The 16,348-nt window shown below is 44.9% G+C and overlaps 1 long non-coding RNA gene across 1 annotated transcript; it reads left to right on the top strand.

Moving 5' to 3' along the window:
- The first annotated feature begins 707 nt into the window (after window positions 1-707).
- Window positions 708-3,364, top strand: LOC149393503 (uncharacterized). The gene is made up of 2 exons (XR_016299683.1): window positions 708-1,053; window positions 3,133-3,364. It is a non-coding gene; the product is annotated as an uncharacterized LOC149393503 (long non-coding RNA).
- The last annotated feature ends 12,984 nt before the right edge of the window (window positions 3,365-16,348 follow it).

The raw sequence follows: 16,348 nt of genomic DNA, 5'->3' as shown, positions 1-16,348 counted from the left end.
GGTTGAGATTTCTCCTGACGTCAGATATGAAGAACCAGCCGTTGCAATCTTAGATCGCAAGGAGAAAGTCTTGAGGAATAAGACTATACCTCTAGTCAAAGTACTGTGGAAGAAACACTCCGCAGAAGAAGCTACTTGGGAGCTTGAGAGCGAGATGCAAAAGAAATACCCTGCCTTGTTCTAAGTTTCGAGGACGAAACTCTTCTAAGGGGGTAGGGATTATAATATACGAACTTTTGCAACGCTCGACTTGTGGATTTGAATAAAATAAATGAGCTCCCGTTTGTTACAGTTATGTTGTTGAGTGAATGATGGACGTATAAGTATATCGAGTTAATTGAAAATATATTAAGGAAATGAGAAATCTCGGAATAAATAAAGGAATTATCGAGTTTATCTCGACTAATAAATTATTTCCGAGGAAATATTCCAGAAATTAATTTAAAAAATAAATTCTCAAGAACGAGAATTAATTCCGAGAAACCTTAATTATATTTTAATTAATTTAGAACGAACAAGAAAATTCTCGGTTCGAATCATATAATTATAATCCCTTCGGTTATGGGTTTAATTAAATAATTATATGAAGAGGACTTGGTTGGAATGATTTTTAAGGGACCCATTTGAAAGAAAACAAGGAAAAGAGATTGGTTTGTGAATAATAGGATAAGTTTGAGCTGCCACGTGGCGTTCTTATCCCATCCTTCTCTTTTCTTCTTCACGTGCACTATATCTTCTCTTCTCCTTCTTCTTCACCCGCGCGAGCCACCTGCAGAGGATAACAAAGAAAAAAAAAATTTCCAAACCGCTCCAAGGACGAGCTCTGGCCGAACCAGACCATCTCATCACTCTCGCGTCTTCATTCTTCTTCCTCCCCGTTCGTTATTCCCGTGCGCCATCAGCCCGAGCCCGAGCTCCGTGCGTGCGCGCCTCACCGAGGAGATCGAGCGACCGCCGCCAAGTCGCCGTGAAGCTTGAGCCGCCGCGAGCTAGAGTGAGGACGCCGGTGAAGAGAAGAGTGAGCACGGAGAGGTTGATTTCTCCAAAAGCAAGGTGAGGTTTGTTTACCCAAATTGAGGAACTCGAAATTAGGTTTCATTGATTTGGGGCTTTTCTTAATCCGTGAGTTTTATGAGGAAGTGATTGAAGATCGTTGTTCTTTGAGCTTGTGTTTTGATGATTGAGCATGAAATTTCTTGGATTGGTTTGATTTTGGAGTTGGTTTGCGATTGTTGGTTTTTACTGCTTTGCACAGCCCGTAGAAACGGACGTGGACAGTCCAATGTGTTCTGAGATTATTTTTGTTGATATTTTTCCTGGATATTAGACGTTATGAGCTTTCTAAAATGACCAAGAACGTAATAATCCGTGGAGTATTGAAAGAGTTATGAATTTTTGAAATCTGGTATTCAAAGCTGTGAACTGCTGAATTCCAGAACAGCGACCCAATATTGCGGGCTGTTTTTGAGATAGCTATTCTGGTCATATGTAGGCTTATAATATATCGTTAGAAACGTACGGAAGTTAGTTACGTTCTTAAACTGGAATCGTTGGATTTCGAGTTGTATAGCTCGAGTTATGATGCATTTTTCAGTCGCTGTTCATACCAGTCCGATTATGTGCAAATTTTGATTATGTGTTTGAATCGGGGACTTGAGTCGAGATTGTGCAATTGTTTGTGTATGTTTGGTATCGATGAGGATATGATGTGCCTTGTGTTTGAATATGGATACGAGGGTTTGTGCTCGTTTGGTTGTAGGATTGCTCGTTGTGTCTCAGGAATTGTTTGGTTGTGTCACTTGCTTAGGTCCGAATTTTGAATAGAGTATGTTTCCGGGCTCGTTGAATTGTCTCGAGAAATTTAGTTTTGATTTCGGAAATTTATGGGAGCTTGGAATCATGAATTTGACTAGTTATCGGATTCCACGAAAGGGATTATAGAATTAGACGGACGAGAGGGAACCGACAGAGTCATGCAACGAAGCAGGAATTTGAAGTTTCGAGGAAAGTGTTATCGATGTTAAAACTCAATTAACTCTTCCTTTGACGTTTCGACAAGTGTCAAGTATTCCGGAGAACGTGAAAAGCAAGACATCGCTGGAAGTTGTCGAACTTTCTGTCGAGCTGTTCCAGGTAAGCGTGGAGACATAAGTCAACTACTTACCAAGGGAATAATCCTGTTTACGTGCATTTTCGTGTTAATAATAATGAAGAGTAGGAAAAGCCTTAAAAGACACAAACAATGAAGATTAAGGCTTCGGCCACTCTTTATGGAAAATTTTAGTCGAGTTTTTACCCATAGGTTCAAACGCTAACTTGAACCAGCCACGTTGCTACTTTGTTGTAGTTAGATCCCTTTGCTAACCATAGGCTTTGGCTAGATATGAGGTGACATGAGAGCAGGTTGTACTCTCGGATTCGAGCCGAGGGTAGAAGTACCAGGAGTTACGTCCTGAGTCTTCAACCTAAAACACTTAACGAGCATGAAAGGGAAACAATAACTCTTTCGGGATTTAACCCGAGACGCTCTCCTGTATATGCTTAGTTGTGTACTCTATACGCTAGAGTACCCAAAGATTAAAAAAAAAACGTTGTCGGTGGTACCTACAAGTCACTGACTTGTATGAAGCGGATTTAGAAATCCGTGCGCGGAGTACTCTTTACGCAATGGGTGAAGGTCGCGATTCGCGAGCTCATTGCGGGACTGGAGACTCGACGGTAGCTGATGCAGGCACCGTACGGCGGAATGGGTGAAGGTCGCGATTCGCGAGCTCATTGCCGTCAAGAGCCCAGTGCGCTGACGTCATAATGAAAAGGAAATGGTACCACTAGTGGATCCCAGACAAAACGAAAACTCTAGGCCAGCGGAAGACGGCAGCTCGAAGTCTGAAGTTGGTCTCTTGCCATTCCGGAGGTTAGAACATAGAAATGTATGACCTTGCGGAGTGACAAGTGTTAGCTAGGATGTGATCACACATTATGCATGCTAGAGAATTAGCGGAAATGGCATCCTGCATTCTTATGTGATTGTTTGCACGTCATATGGCTCTGCATTAGATGTTTTCTTTCATAGGTTAGACTCCCGCTTACTGAGTCAATCGACTCATAGCTTTATGACCCTTGGTAATGTAGATAAGGGAAAAGCTTGTAAGCGGAAAACGAGATCGAAGACCGAGACCGAGCGCGTATTGCCTTGACCTATGGGCTATGGGGTTTCTTAACCGGGGGTTAGTATCTTTTGTTAAAACATTCCGGAATGTATTTGTATAGGAGTCACTATAAGACTCTAAGTTATAAAAGCGAAAAATTTCCCCGGATTTTCGCAAACTATTTTAATATATATAAAAGTATTATGATCTATTGTTTAATATGTATGATATTGGAGTTGATCGGTCGCGGCTCGTGGGCGAGCTGAAGCTCGCAGGTCGTGACACAGCCATCATGCGACAGTTCATAAACTGTTGGACCGCTTGTTTCCTAGCTTGACATCCTTGCCCTCCAAACATCTCATGGAGATTGTAGAGCATATCGGTGGTAGTTTCGTAATCATGATGTTGTTGTTGCAACACATTGTTCATTGATGCCAGAATATAGCACCTCGCAATCTCATCGGATCGAAGCCAGGCCGCCAGGGCGTCTTTTTCCTCTTGCGTCGAATCTTCATTCGTTTGAGGACAGGGGGTGGTGAGAACCCATTTGTGCTTGTCGACAGTAAGGACTATGTCGAGGTTACGTTTCCAGTCGACGTAATTGTCGCCTTCGAGTTTATTTGAGGAAAGAATGGTTGAGAGAGGGTTGAGAGACATTTTGCCTATAAAAGTTGAAACAAGTTTATGATTAGTATTTGGTTTTGGATTTAAGTTTTTAAAAATTTGATAAAATCCAAAGGTGTTATAAACTAAACGATAATTTACTCCTTCGAGGGAAGGCCGCAAAAAATCTCCATTTATAAGTATATGACACATCATTAATGCTTAGCCAAAATGTCAATACACCAATTTTGATCAGCCACCTTTTAAATTAATTTGACCACTCACATCCTTTCGCAAGGCCTCGAGGGAGGATTACTAGGGATTAAGTCTAAGTGTGTAACCAACTAGTTAGTCCAAAAGATTGACTTTGAAAAACAATCCGCCGAGGGGAGGTCTTGTCTCATTGTCTCACTTTCGGATTTAGCTCATTGAGCAATGATCAGTGCAAAGCACCTTGAGTACTCTCATTTAAGAGAGGGCCACGAGGGTGACTCTTAGTCTAGCGACAATTGCACTTTTCATTAGTGTTGGGGATCGTGGGTTACAAACAACAGATATAAACCTCCCACTTAGTTTTTGGAGTTGGTACATCGACTCTTAAAAGTTCGGAAACGGTTTTCCTAGTTATAAAGCGATAGAGCGGACAACTACTAAAGAATTCTAGATTTTCAAGTTCAGAGCAGTGTTAGTGCATAAAGGCACAAGGGACATACTCGGATCTTTTTATATTTTCTATTTTGGGAAAGTGCATGAGGGAAGTGTGAACTTCAACTAACTCGAACACTTGAAAGTTTGAGATTACACATCTTTTTTATTATTCGGCTTGTCTACAAGGAGACCTCCCACTCAAATTTTCAAGAGCATATAGATTTTGAACTTATTTGATTTGGATGAATAAATATTTTTAAGTTTGAAAACGAAAATAGTTTTTCGAAATTCAAACTAGTTTTGTAAAATTCAATTTCAATTAAAATTTCAAAAATCAAAACATTTTAATCTTACACATCATGTTTATAATCTTATGAAAAACATTTTCGCTCGAGAAATTTTTCTCATTAGAGTTCTATAACTCATGGTAGTGGGGCTGAAAATCCGGAATTCTAAAAAACTGGAGTTTCAGCACAGCCGTGCAACTCGGAGTAAAATCGCCATAACTGGCAGCTCCGATGTCCTTTTAACCCAAAACCGGTGGCATTGGAAAGAGGACAGACAGACCTTTAATATGATTAAAGAATAATTAAATTTAGATTTCTGAGCAGAGAGTTATGCAACTTTTACTGCGGGTTTTACTCCAGCTCAAAGAAAAAGAAATAATTAAAGTTCGGTCTTTTAAGGTGCGAAAAAGAATCGAGTGTAACGGAACGTTTTATGAAGTTGTTAAAGCTTTTATTTTTTTTATTAGCAAGGTAAAAACATGGTATAAAAGAAATAACAACAAGCATAAAACGATTCAAGTAAATAAAAGAAACTAGTAAGACAAGAAAACTAGTCAAAAAATTTACTCGAAATTTTTTCAAAACTTTTAAAACTGTTTTTCAATATAAAAAATTAAAAAATTTCAGAACCAATTCGAATGTGTTTTAAAACCATCCCAAACTCATAGAAAAACAACATGATTTTTAATTAAAAGGCATGAGCAATAAATTAAAAAAAATCTAAGAAAACAATTCTAACTTGTCACAAAATTAGTAAACTTTCGAAAACGATTTTCAAGCTCATATTTTTAAATACATGTACATGCATATCTTTGACCATAGCTCTGGTACCATTTGTTGGAATCGATCTAGGGTTTAAGAAAAAGTTTAACGCTTCGGTAAGCGACGGAATTTTAAAAATTTGGTTTTTCAAGTAAAACAGTTTTTACTAACCTAGACAAAGAGCAAGCACATGTAAATAAAAACTAATATGAGCATAAAAGATTACTAACCTTTCAGAAGCTTGAACGTTGAGAAGCTTTTGGAAAAGGTTGCAACGTTCATCTCCCCACGCAGCACGTCTCTGATAGGTGCGTGTCGTACGTAGAAAACTCCTATTATCCCAACTAAATCCGAGCTTGTTCTTGAGTAGTTTTGAGGTTTTTTCGTGTGTTTTGAAGGTTTTCAGGTCAAAAATGGGATTTCTATGATACTCTGGGCAAATCTGTACAAATCGAGGCATTCGGGATCAAAAACGAGTCAAGAACGAAGAAGGAGTCAGGAAGACTCCAGACCTCGCGCCGCGACCCTCCTAGCGTGCACCGCGAGGTTTGGAAAAGCATCCGGAGCAATCTCCGAGCATCTGGCGCGTTCCACGAGGGTGAGGAAATGTTTACATCGCGCCGCGACCTCCAGACCGTGCGCCGCGACCTCCAGACCGCGCGCCGCGAGGTCGAGGAATCTCAGCGTCAAAAATCCCCGAGCGTCAAGCGCGGAACGCGACCCCCCGAGAAGAACTACCTCGCGCCGCGACCCCTGTACCGCGTGCCGCGAGGTGCTCGAATCCAAAAAAGGAAACGCATTTTCTGGAGCAATCTGGGCCGTCGGATCAAGTTTTGTTACCCAGTCTACTCCGAAAATTAGAGGAAACACCCTAATTTCGACCTAAGCCTATAAATACACTTCTTAGCCTCTTGTTTAGGACTTTTGACACTTTTTCATTGTTTTTCTTAGTGTTTGGGAGAGATAGAGAGAAAGAGGAGAGCCGTTCTTCATCAATTCGCGCCAATTACAGTTTTCTTCTTCTCTTTTACTCTTGAACTCCCGTATTTTAATTTTCAATTTAGTTTGCAATTATGGTTTCTTCTTCTTCCTATTCTTTTATTTTATTTTTGTTTTCTCGCTACGTCATGAACTAATTCCATTAAGGACTATGGCGTAGTGGGTTTAGGATTCGGTTATGGATATGATTTAATATATTGAAATTCAATTTCCATTCTCTATTGCTTTGCTTAATTCAAATCCGTTTTTAATGCTTGATCGAGATTAGCTACCTTGTTCATGATTGTATACTTCAACTCGATGCTTGAGAAAGATTAGGTTGTTAGTTTTTTTGTTTGAATTACTATGATGCATGCCTAGGCTAGAGATAGTTAGGTTGCCATAGAATCGTGTGAATGCTCTTGTTATGAATGCATGTTTTCGTTAGGGATTGAGATCGAGAGAAGATTTTCCTAACTTTGACATAGGTTGTTAGATGCTCGAGAGAGATTTATCAATATTATTCTGTGAGTATGGTTAGCAAAGAGTAGTGAGTTGATTATTGATTGTGCGTGAAATTCATGTATCCAAACCGTTGAATAAACCCGTGAAGCCTTGGTCCTTAGCCTCTCTTTCTGCTTACAACTTTTATTTTATTATATTGTTATTTAATTGTTTTAGAACTTGTCAATAATTTGTGACATATTTCCATCTTTTCTTTTAGTTCAATTCGTGCTATTTGATTTGTTTGTTAATTAAGCTTGTTCCTCGTGGGATCGACACTCGTACTTAATTCACTATATTACTTGGGAGACACGTGCACTTGCGCGCGTAAAAATCGCAACACTCTCTCTTCCTTCCTCGGCAACTCGAGCAACAGCGAAAGTTTCTATCACTAAATCACTCGAGAGAAAAGGAATTAGTGTGTGGGCACTTTTAAACACTACAACTTAAGAACTAGTCTTGAAGTCGAATAGCTAAACTCTAGGTCAAATGAGGACCTAGGTGCCAAAACAATAAAAACGAAATTGAATAGAGAGAGAGAAGAGAGGGGCGGCGAAGTCTAGAGAGAGAAGCTCTCAATCTCTAAAACTTTGGATGAATGAAATGAGGAGAATAAGGCTCCTATTTATCGGAGAGGTCTCACCTTCAATAAGGTAGTTTCCTCTTCTATAGAATATCACATATTCATGAGCAATATTGCCTTATTTCCTCTTTAATTTGGGCGGCCAAGAGGTTCCATGCATAGCCTTGGATTTGTTTCCTCTTTTATTTGCTTCCCCTTTTACTTACTTGGCCGATTTCCCCTTATTCCTCTTAGAGGAAATTAGTTTCCTCTTTTTCTTTAGGCAAGTATCTTCATACATTCATGCACAAAATATTCTCTCTTTCTTTGGGTATGTTGGGCGCCTAAACTATATAGAAAAGGCTTCTAGAAGCTTTTCCATTTGTTCATGAGAACATGAAAAAGGCCCAATAAATTCTTATGAAATGAAATTAATCCACAAGGCCCAATAAATCTAATTTTGGCTGAGTGATGTATGTCATCAAATGACCATGTCAAAAAATTTATTGACATTCATTTCATCCTATGTCTCAAAAGACAAAAAATACCCTTTTGACAATTTTCATAAAACTTGTTTCGTTTTTGTTTGAACTTAGCTTCTAGTTTAACTATTCCTACTCGATGTGACTCGTGATAGTGACCTCATGGACCCAAATGAACAAAGCTTGAGCTAAACACTTGGACTCAAAAGTTCACAAACCTTTTCCAAGTTTAGCTTAATGTAACCTGTCTCCATTAAAGAGTTGACACTAAAAATCTCTCGGTTCAAATGAATTTATTTTCTACTCAAGAATTCAATCAAATTATGATGAGCAGATCAACTAAATATTATCTATGTTTACCCTTCATGAATATCATCAGCTAGTCGGGATTTATAAAATTACCATTTTACCCTTCTAGCTGTTATTTCCTCAACTCCTTTGTTGCTTGTGAATAAGTTAGAAACAATGTATTGACGAGGAGCTAACAAGTCACATTGTTTCATCCCAAAGAGTCAAGACTCAATTTGGACACTGGCCAATTCATTTATTCACACTCCAAGGAACAAAGCATGAGGTGATATACATTGCATTTCAGCAATCTTGTACATGAATTCCATATCTATGAGAACTTCACAAAGTTACTCATGACATTCTCACAACTTAGTACTTCACCAATAGGCCCTGTTCGGAATTACATAGTAGATCCAAACTCTGACTTTCTCAAATGAGAATACGTACGCTGTGAAATGGCACGTCTCATTTCAGGATTAAGGTAAGCATGATGCAATTCATACGTAGTGACTTCGAGACATAAGAGGTTAAATGGTTTGTTCTTATTTTGTCTCTAGAAGTGCACTGGTCAATTCAGTACCTTCGGAAGATACCTAGAAGAATTATAGAGTCTCAAACTCTCAATGCCTCATAACCAGACATCATAGATTCTCCTAACAATCATACTAAGGTCAATAGTCCTTTGACCCTTAGATTGCGAATATATCGTTTTAAGCAAACTACGAAGAGTTTGTTCATGCAAATCTACATTTGTCTCTTCGTAAGTTGTTTAGTTTGCCTATGTACTAAAGACTAATTTTTTATCATAAAGCTTCAAACAGATAAGGAGGAATGAATGAACGTTTCAACTTTTTATTATTGAATAAGAAATTATAAGCAAGAGTCTTCATGATACTTTATTACATCAAATGTATAATATAAAGATTACAACTCTTCTTGTGGGCACCATTGACAACAAAATTATAACTCAATTGCTCTCAGTAATTATCTCGCTGCAATAAATTTTAACGTAATTCATTCATAAAATCAAACAAAATCCTAATTTTATGTTCTAACAAAAAAAATAAAAAAACCCTAAATTTGTGAATTATGAATCAAACAAATTCGGGAAAACAACATGAAATTCAAGCTATAACAACCACAAAAAAACATACAAAATCATACCTTTAGAAGTTGGGGAAGAGAGAGTATGGCAGAGAGAGAGAGAGAGAGAGAGAAGTGGCAAGGGAAGATGACGGCGAGGATGTGGATAGAGAGGATGGCAGGGAGGACGTGGCGAGGGAGGACAGCGACGAGATTCGACGTTGCAAGCACGTGGAGACGGGTTTAGGGCGGTGAGATCTTCACAGTCTTGGTCGAAAATGGTTCTCTTGATTTTGGGTAGAAGAAAAAACTAAAAAGAAATACTGAATTTGACCCTTTATAGTAGAACCCTAAAAAGTCACGAAACCTCGCCTCGCGAAAAAATGTACTTCGCCGCGGCGAGACGTTCCTACAACAGAAATTTTAACCGTTGTATGACCTTCACGCCATGGCAAGAATCCTTCTTCACCACGGCGAGAATCTCTCCTGCAAAATGGGTTTGTCTTGGTATCTTTCTCGCCCCGGCGAAGGCTATGTCTCGCCGCGGCGAGTTGAACATTCTGCGGCTAGACCAGTTTCATCCGGCGGGCGTAGGCCTTTGGAACCCATATGTGACTCGCTGCCTATTGGCGCACGAGCTGGGCGGCGAGCGTGACCACACCATCTTATAAGCACGGCACCCTTGGGTGCGCGTATCACGTGATAGGCGGGATTAGGTGTAGACTTGATCCCCCGGCGAGTGCGGCATCTTAGTACACTAGTCGTGTTTTCGGGTTGAGTCTCTTGGGTCGAGTCTTGTGCCTTTGTGAGCGTGACGCCATGACGCGCGTGTCAGGTTTGGGGACTCAACTGGCCCACTCTTTTTCTCACGAGAATGTCGTGGAGCAAATTTTGGTCCGCCATTAATCGCGACATAAGCACGTCGTTAGGGATGATTTTTGTTGCTTATGGAAGAGCATGTAGATTTTGTTGCAATTGATCTAGGGTTTAAGAAAAAGATTAAACGCTTCGAGAAGCGGCAGAATTTTAAAAAAATTCTTTTCAAGTAAAAACAGTTTTTACTAACCTAGACAAAGAAGCAAGTACATGTAATTAAAAATCAAAATGAGCTAAGAGTTTACTAACCTTTCTTGAAGCTTGAATTTTGAAGAAGCTTTTGGAAAGTTTGCAACGCTCGTCTCCCCTCGCAGCACGTCTCTCTTTCTTTCCTCAGCACCTCGAGCAACCACGAAAGTTTCTATCACTAAATCACTCGAAAAGAAGGAATTAGTGAGTGGGCACTTTTAAACACTACGACTTAAGAACGAGTCTTGAAGTCGCAGAGCTAAACACCAGGTCGAGTGAGTACCTAGGTGCCAAAACAAGAAAAATCGAAAATAAACTAGAGAGAGACAGAAGAGGGTTCGGCCACCACAAGGTCTAGAGAGAGAAGCTCTCAATGTCTAACTTATGTGGAATGAGAAAAATGAGAAGAATGAGGCTCCTATTTATAGGAGAGGTCTTACCTTCAATAAGGTAGTTTCCTCTTCTATAGAATATCACATATTCATGAGCCAATTTCCTCTTTTCCTCTATGATGCACTCGGCCAAGGTGGGCTTCATTAAGCCTTGGATTTGTTTCCTTTTTTGTTCCTTGCCCTGCTTCTTTCTTGTGTTGGGCGCCTACCTCTTATTTCCCTTAGAGGAAATTTGTTTCTGTTGTCGGTCGTTTTCGGAAAACCCGAGACGCCAAGAAGGAACGTCGCTCAAAGGGCCGATGGTCAGGCCGGAGGTCCTGAAGAGCGGCAAGTCTTCAAGCCTTCGCCCAAACTCTTGACTCTTTGAGTCGAGCCTAGCCCCTCGAGTTGAGACTTGAGTCGGCTCCCCGAGTTGAGCTTCGCTCCTTGGGTTGAGCCTTGAGTCAGTCTCCTCGAGTCGAGCTTCGCTCCTCGAGTCAAGTCACTCTCGTCAAATGGAAACCTTCATATTTCATGCGGCAAGAATGGTATTCAAAGGCTCGCAAGAGCCCGACGAAACGGGCCGTGCGCCGCGCGCGCAGCCGCGCCGGCCAACCAAGCACAGCAGCCTGCGCGGCGCGCCAGACAGGCCGCGCGCCGCGTCAGGCAGACCGCGCGCCGCGCCAAGACGCGCCCGCGCCGCGCATCCTGCGCCGCGTCCAAAGACCCGCGCGCCGCGCTAGATGACCCGCGCGCCGCGCCCCCTGAGCCGCGCACCGCACGTTGTGCGCCGCTCTTTGTGCGCCGCGCGCGCCGTGCGCCTCCAATTAATGCCACGCGCGTTCCTAGTCCCACATGGACGAAAAAGGAGCCTCCTAAGGCCCCCAAACACCTATAAATACCCCCTCCCATTGAGGGGAAAGCCATCCCATTCATTCTCAAGGAACTTGAGACTTCTCTCCGCTTCTCTAGATGCCATCCTTGGCCTGAAGCGGATTCTCCACGATTTCTCGCTCTCGGAGATTCTGAAGCGCTTTCCGGGGACTCCCGAGTGCCGCCTCTCTTGATCGAGCGATTAATCTTGAGCCCACGAGTGCTCTAACGGTTTTCGACTGAAAATCGCCTACGCGTCTAGCACCCTAGACGCGTCCGCCATTTCTGACAAGAAATCGCCTACGCGTCCTGCATTTCCGACTAGGAATCGCCTACGCGTCCGGAATCTCCGCCACAACAAGGAACTCTCGACTTAGAGTCTTCCACGTCTCCAAAAGAGAGAAAACACACATTCTCTCTCGCGTACGCGATCTCCGAAGTTCTGAGACGCTGCCGAGGACTCCTCGCGCCCCGTTTCCTTCGTCGAGCACGCCTCTTCGCTAAGGCTCCACGCCTCATACTGCGTCACACACGCTTGAACTACGTTCTGACCTGATCCCACGCACGGGTACGTAGGCAGCCGACAACCAAGGCACGGTCACTCCTCCTCCTCACCCCCTACCTCTCCCGAGAGGCGGGTTGATCGGAGAAAACCCTAGCTCGAGACTATCGAGTTCACACTCTTGGCCCGGGTGCGATCACTTGGTCCGGCCTTGGATCGAACCGCCCGAGGTTTTAAATAGTTGTTCATTTTCGTGCGACAACATTTTGGCGCTAGAAGGAGGGCACTTCCCGACCTGTTCAGCCCGAAATCCCTTCTGTTCATCTTCTTCTTTTCTTCTACAAACTCAACTTTCTCGAACTTGAGAAAAGATGAGTACTCAACCACCCGTACGTTCTGAGGGCGTGAACAACCCCGAAAACGTCACTGGGACCAAGAAATACTTCTTGCGCTCCCGAGCGCATGGTGACGAAGAGTCGCTCCATGAAGAGAGCTCGACCCGCTCACCATCTCCATCTCCAGATAGCAGGGACCACCGCATCATGGAGTTGGAGGAGAACGTCTGCCAACTAAAGGCAAAGAACGCGAGGTACCACAGCCGACTGGCTGCGAAGCAACCCGCGCATAACGCAATGACCCCCAACGGGGATCCTGAGAACCTCAACGAGGAAAGCCACGACCGTGACCCTGACTATGAGGGTACTTGCGATCCGGAGGATATCGAGACTTCTCTCACGAAGGACGGAGGACTCCCCGCCATGTTTGAAGCCGGTCCTTCGAATCCCCTACCCCGGAAAGGCGACGCGCCGGCTGCTTCTCAAGAGGGAAACTCCCGACGCTCGGCCCTCGACCGACTAGGTCGAAGGGAGAACGTTGAGGAGAGTCAGGGCACGCGGAGAGCGCGCCGTCGCAGACGAAGCCTGCGCCTCCGAACGACCAGCCCAGATCTTAGGGATCACCTCACCGCCCAACGCATCGAGCGTGGCGATGACCTAAGGGAGCGACTAAGCTCTCGGCCAAACATCCCCGCAGCAGCCCCAACTAACGGGAACCGCCGAACGGGTCAAGGGTCAAATGAAAGACGACAGGTGACTCCTCCCGAACAGGGAGTTACTCCGACTACCGGTCTCGATGTGATCACAATGATCCACAATCTTCGAAATGAAGTACGAGATCTCCGAGAACATGGAATAGGCGGAAGTGCCTATGGGGTCGTTGAGGAGAAGTCCTCGCCTTTCACGGCTCAGATATTGGCCGAGGTATGTACGGGAAATTTCAAACTCCCGAACCTCGCTACATATAATGGAAAAGCAGATCCTGCTTACCACATCCAGCACTATGAAACCTGGATGACGATGCAGGGTGTCACTCCCGGCGCTATGTGCCAAGCTTTTAGTCTTACCCTCGCCGGACCCGGCTTCGAGTGGTTCAAGAACTTAAGGCCGGGAAGCATCCGCTCGTTCAAAGACCTGAAGGACATGTTCCTAGCACGGTTCGCTACGTCTATGGTCCAAAAGAAGACCAAGATGTACCTGTGGTCAATCAGGCAAGAGGATGGCGAGTCTCTTAGACGATACCTCGCCCGATTCACTGAAGAATCGAATAAGGTCGACCGCTTTGACGACAAAGACGCAATCACTGCCATCACTGAAGGCTTGCGCACAAGTGACTTCCTTAAGTCCATCGTCGGCCGTGTCCCTTCTACCATGGCCGAGTTAATGACTCGAGCCAAGACCTTCATGGGAGTCGAAGATTACCTCGATGGTCGCAAGGGCAATGATCAAAGCCCTCACCACCGAGACGAGCCTGGCAACGAGCAAGGAAACTCCCGTAAAAGGCGAAACAGAGGAGGTCAGACTTTTAATAGACGACCTCCGATGCCCCAGAAGCCGCGACTTGCGGAAGACTTTAAGGGCTACTCGTCGTTCACACCGTTGAACACAACGCCGGAGCAAATCCTAGCTTTAGCACGTGACAAGTTCACTCCCCCGGCTCCAATGAACAAAGATCCCGCGACTCGCGATAGATCTAAATATTGCGAGTTCCATCTGGAATACGGTCACTTGACCTCTGAATGTTATAGTCTTAAAAGGCAGATCGAGGCATTGATCCAACGGGGTGAGCTAAAAGAGTTCGTGTTACGCATGATTAGCGCTGCGGGCCCCACCTCGAACAGACCACAGTCTGGCAGGGGAGGAGGAACAGCCGCTTCTGCCGACCGAACCACGGCTACTGCCAATGCCAATCCACAACTCCACGTTGTGACCACCGTATTGGGAGGTCCACAAGATGGAGATTCGGCCCGACAACAGAAAAAATTCCTAAGGGCCGTGGCTCAAGAAGACGCTGCTATGCACGTCAACCTCACGTATGAAGAACCTCCGTCCGTGCCTCACGAGACGATGCATTTCACCACCAAAGAGGCCAAGCGAGTTGTGCATCCGCACAATGACGCAATTGTGCTCAAAGCCCAAGTAGCTAATAACTTGGTGAAAAGAGTTCTCATCGACAACGGCAGTGCTGCCGACATAATCTTCAAGTCCACCCTAGAGCGCATGAAGCTCGGGGGGCTACGCCCAACTCCGACCCAAACGCCTCTATTCCGGTTCACTGGGGAGAGAGTCATGACCGAAGGCATCATCGATCTACCGGTCACCTTCGGAACTCCCGGAGGCATTGAAGTCGTTCACATGGTCCCATTCCTAGTGGTCGACCAAGAGTCCCCCTACAACGTAATCGTTGGGCGACCCACACTGAACCGACTAAGGGCCATTACTTCAACATACCACCTACTGGTGAAGTTCCCTACCAAGAATGGAATCGGCATCATGGCTGGAGACCAATCCCAAGCCAGAATATGTTACATCCAAGGAATCGATGGAAAGACCGCTAAAAAGACGGTTAACACGATCTCTAAACTTAGAGATAGCGTCGAGTCAACCAAGGTCCTCCACGAAGTCCATAAAAACACCTGCATGACACCCAAGTGCAAGGTAACGGCGTCCTCATCAGGGACCCCACACGGTCTACCAGGTCATACATGGACGAGACACCGATCTATCGCCTGTGGAATGCGCAACACTGGAAGAGAGTACTACCACTAGCCAGCGATCCCCCCATTTTATTTCTTTGCTTTCTAAACATTCAATAAGGCCTACGAGCCAACGTTTTAGGATTTCAAATTTTTTTTGAAATATTAATAAAGTTCGATGTTTTTCTTTCAAAATCCACTTTATCAAAGATTTTTAATCATCAAAGGTTACACTTGTAAACCCAAAACTCGGGGGGCTAGTGCCATAGGCAATGGAAAGTACGCTCAAAATCCTCAAGAAAGTACGCTCCACAAAAAGAAAGCACGCTCCATCAAAACAAAACACCCGAACACAAAACGGGAACAGGCGTGCACGTAAGACGCCTCCGTGGCGCGCCCAAGAGACATCCCAGAGATGCAGGCTAAAGACGCCCCCGCGGCGCGCCCAAGAGACATCCCCGAGATGCAGGCTAAAGACGCCCCCGCGGCGCGCCCAAGAGACATCCCCGAGATGCTGGCTAAAGACGCCCCCGCGGCGCGCCCAAGAGACATCCCCGAGATGCAGGCTAAAGACGCCTCCGCGGCGCGCCCAAGAGACATCCCAGAGATGCAGGCTAAAGACGCCCCCGCGGCAAGCCCAAGAGACATCCCAGAGATGCAGGCTAAAGACGCCTCCGCGGCGCGCCCAAGAGACATCCCAGAGATGCAGGCTAAAGACGCCCCCGCGGCGCGCCCAAGAGACATCCCCGAGATGCAGGCTAAAGACGCCCCCGTGGCGCGCCCAAGAGACATCCCAGAGATGCAGGCTAAAGACGCCCCCGTGGCGCGCCCAAGAGACATCCCCGAGATGCAGGCTAAAGACGCCCCCGCGGCGCGCCCAAGAGACATCCCCGATATGCAGGCTAAAGACGCCCCCGCGGCGCGCCCAAGAGACATCCCAGAGATGCAGGCTAAAGACGCCCCCGCGGCGCGCCCAAGAGACATCCCAGAGATGCAGGCTAAAGACGCCTCCGCGGCGCGCCCAAGAGACATCCCCGAGATGCAGGCTAAAGCCGTCCCTCGCGACGCACTTAAGACGCCTACATGGCGCACGTAAGACGCGTAAAGGCGCAACCCGTAAGACGCCTGCATGGTGCCACCTAAGACGCCTACATGGC

The sequence above is a fragment of the Urtica dioica genome, chromosome 6, assembly GCF_054948205.1.
Source record: "Urtica dioica subsp. dioica isolate 48M chromosome 6, U.dioica_male_clone48M_v1_H2, whole genome shotgun sequence".
NCBI lineage: Eukaryota > Viridiplantae > Streptophyta > Magnoliopsida > Rosales > Urticaceae > Urtica > Urtica dioica.
Note: the sequence above shows the minus strand (reverse complement) of the source record. Positions and strands in the feature narration are given on the sequence as shown.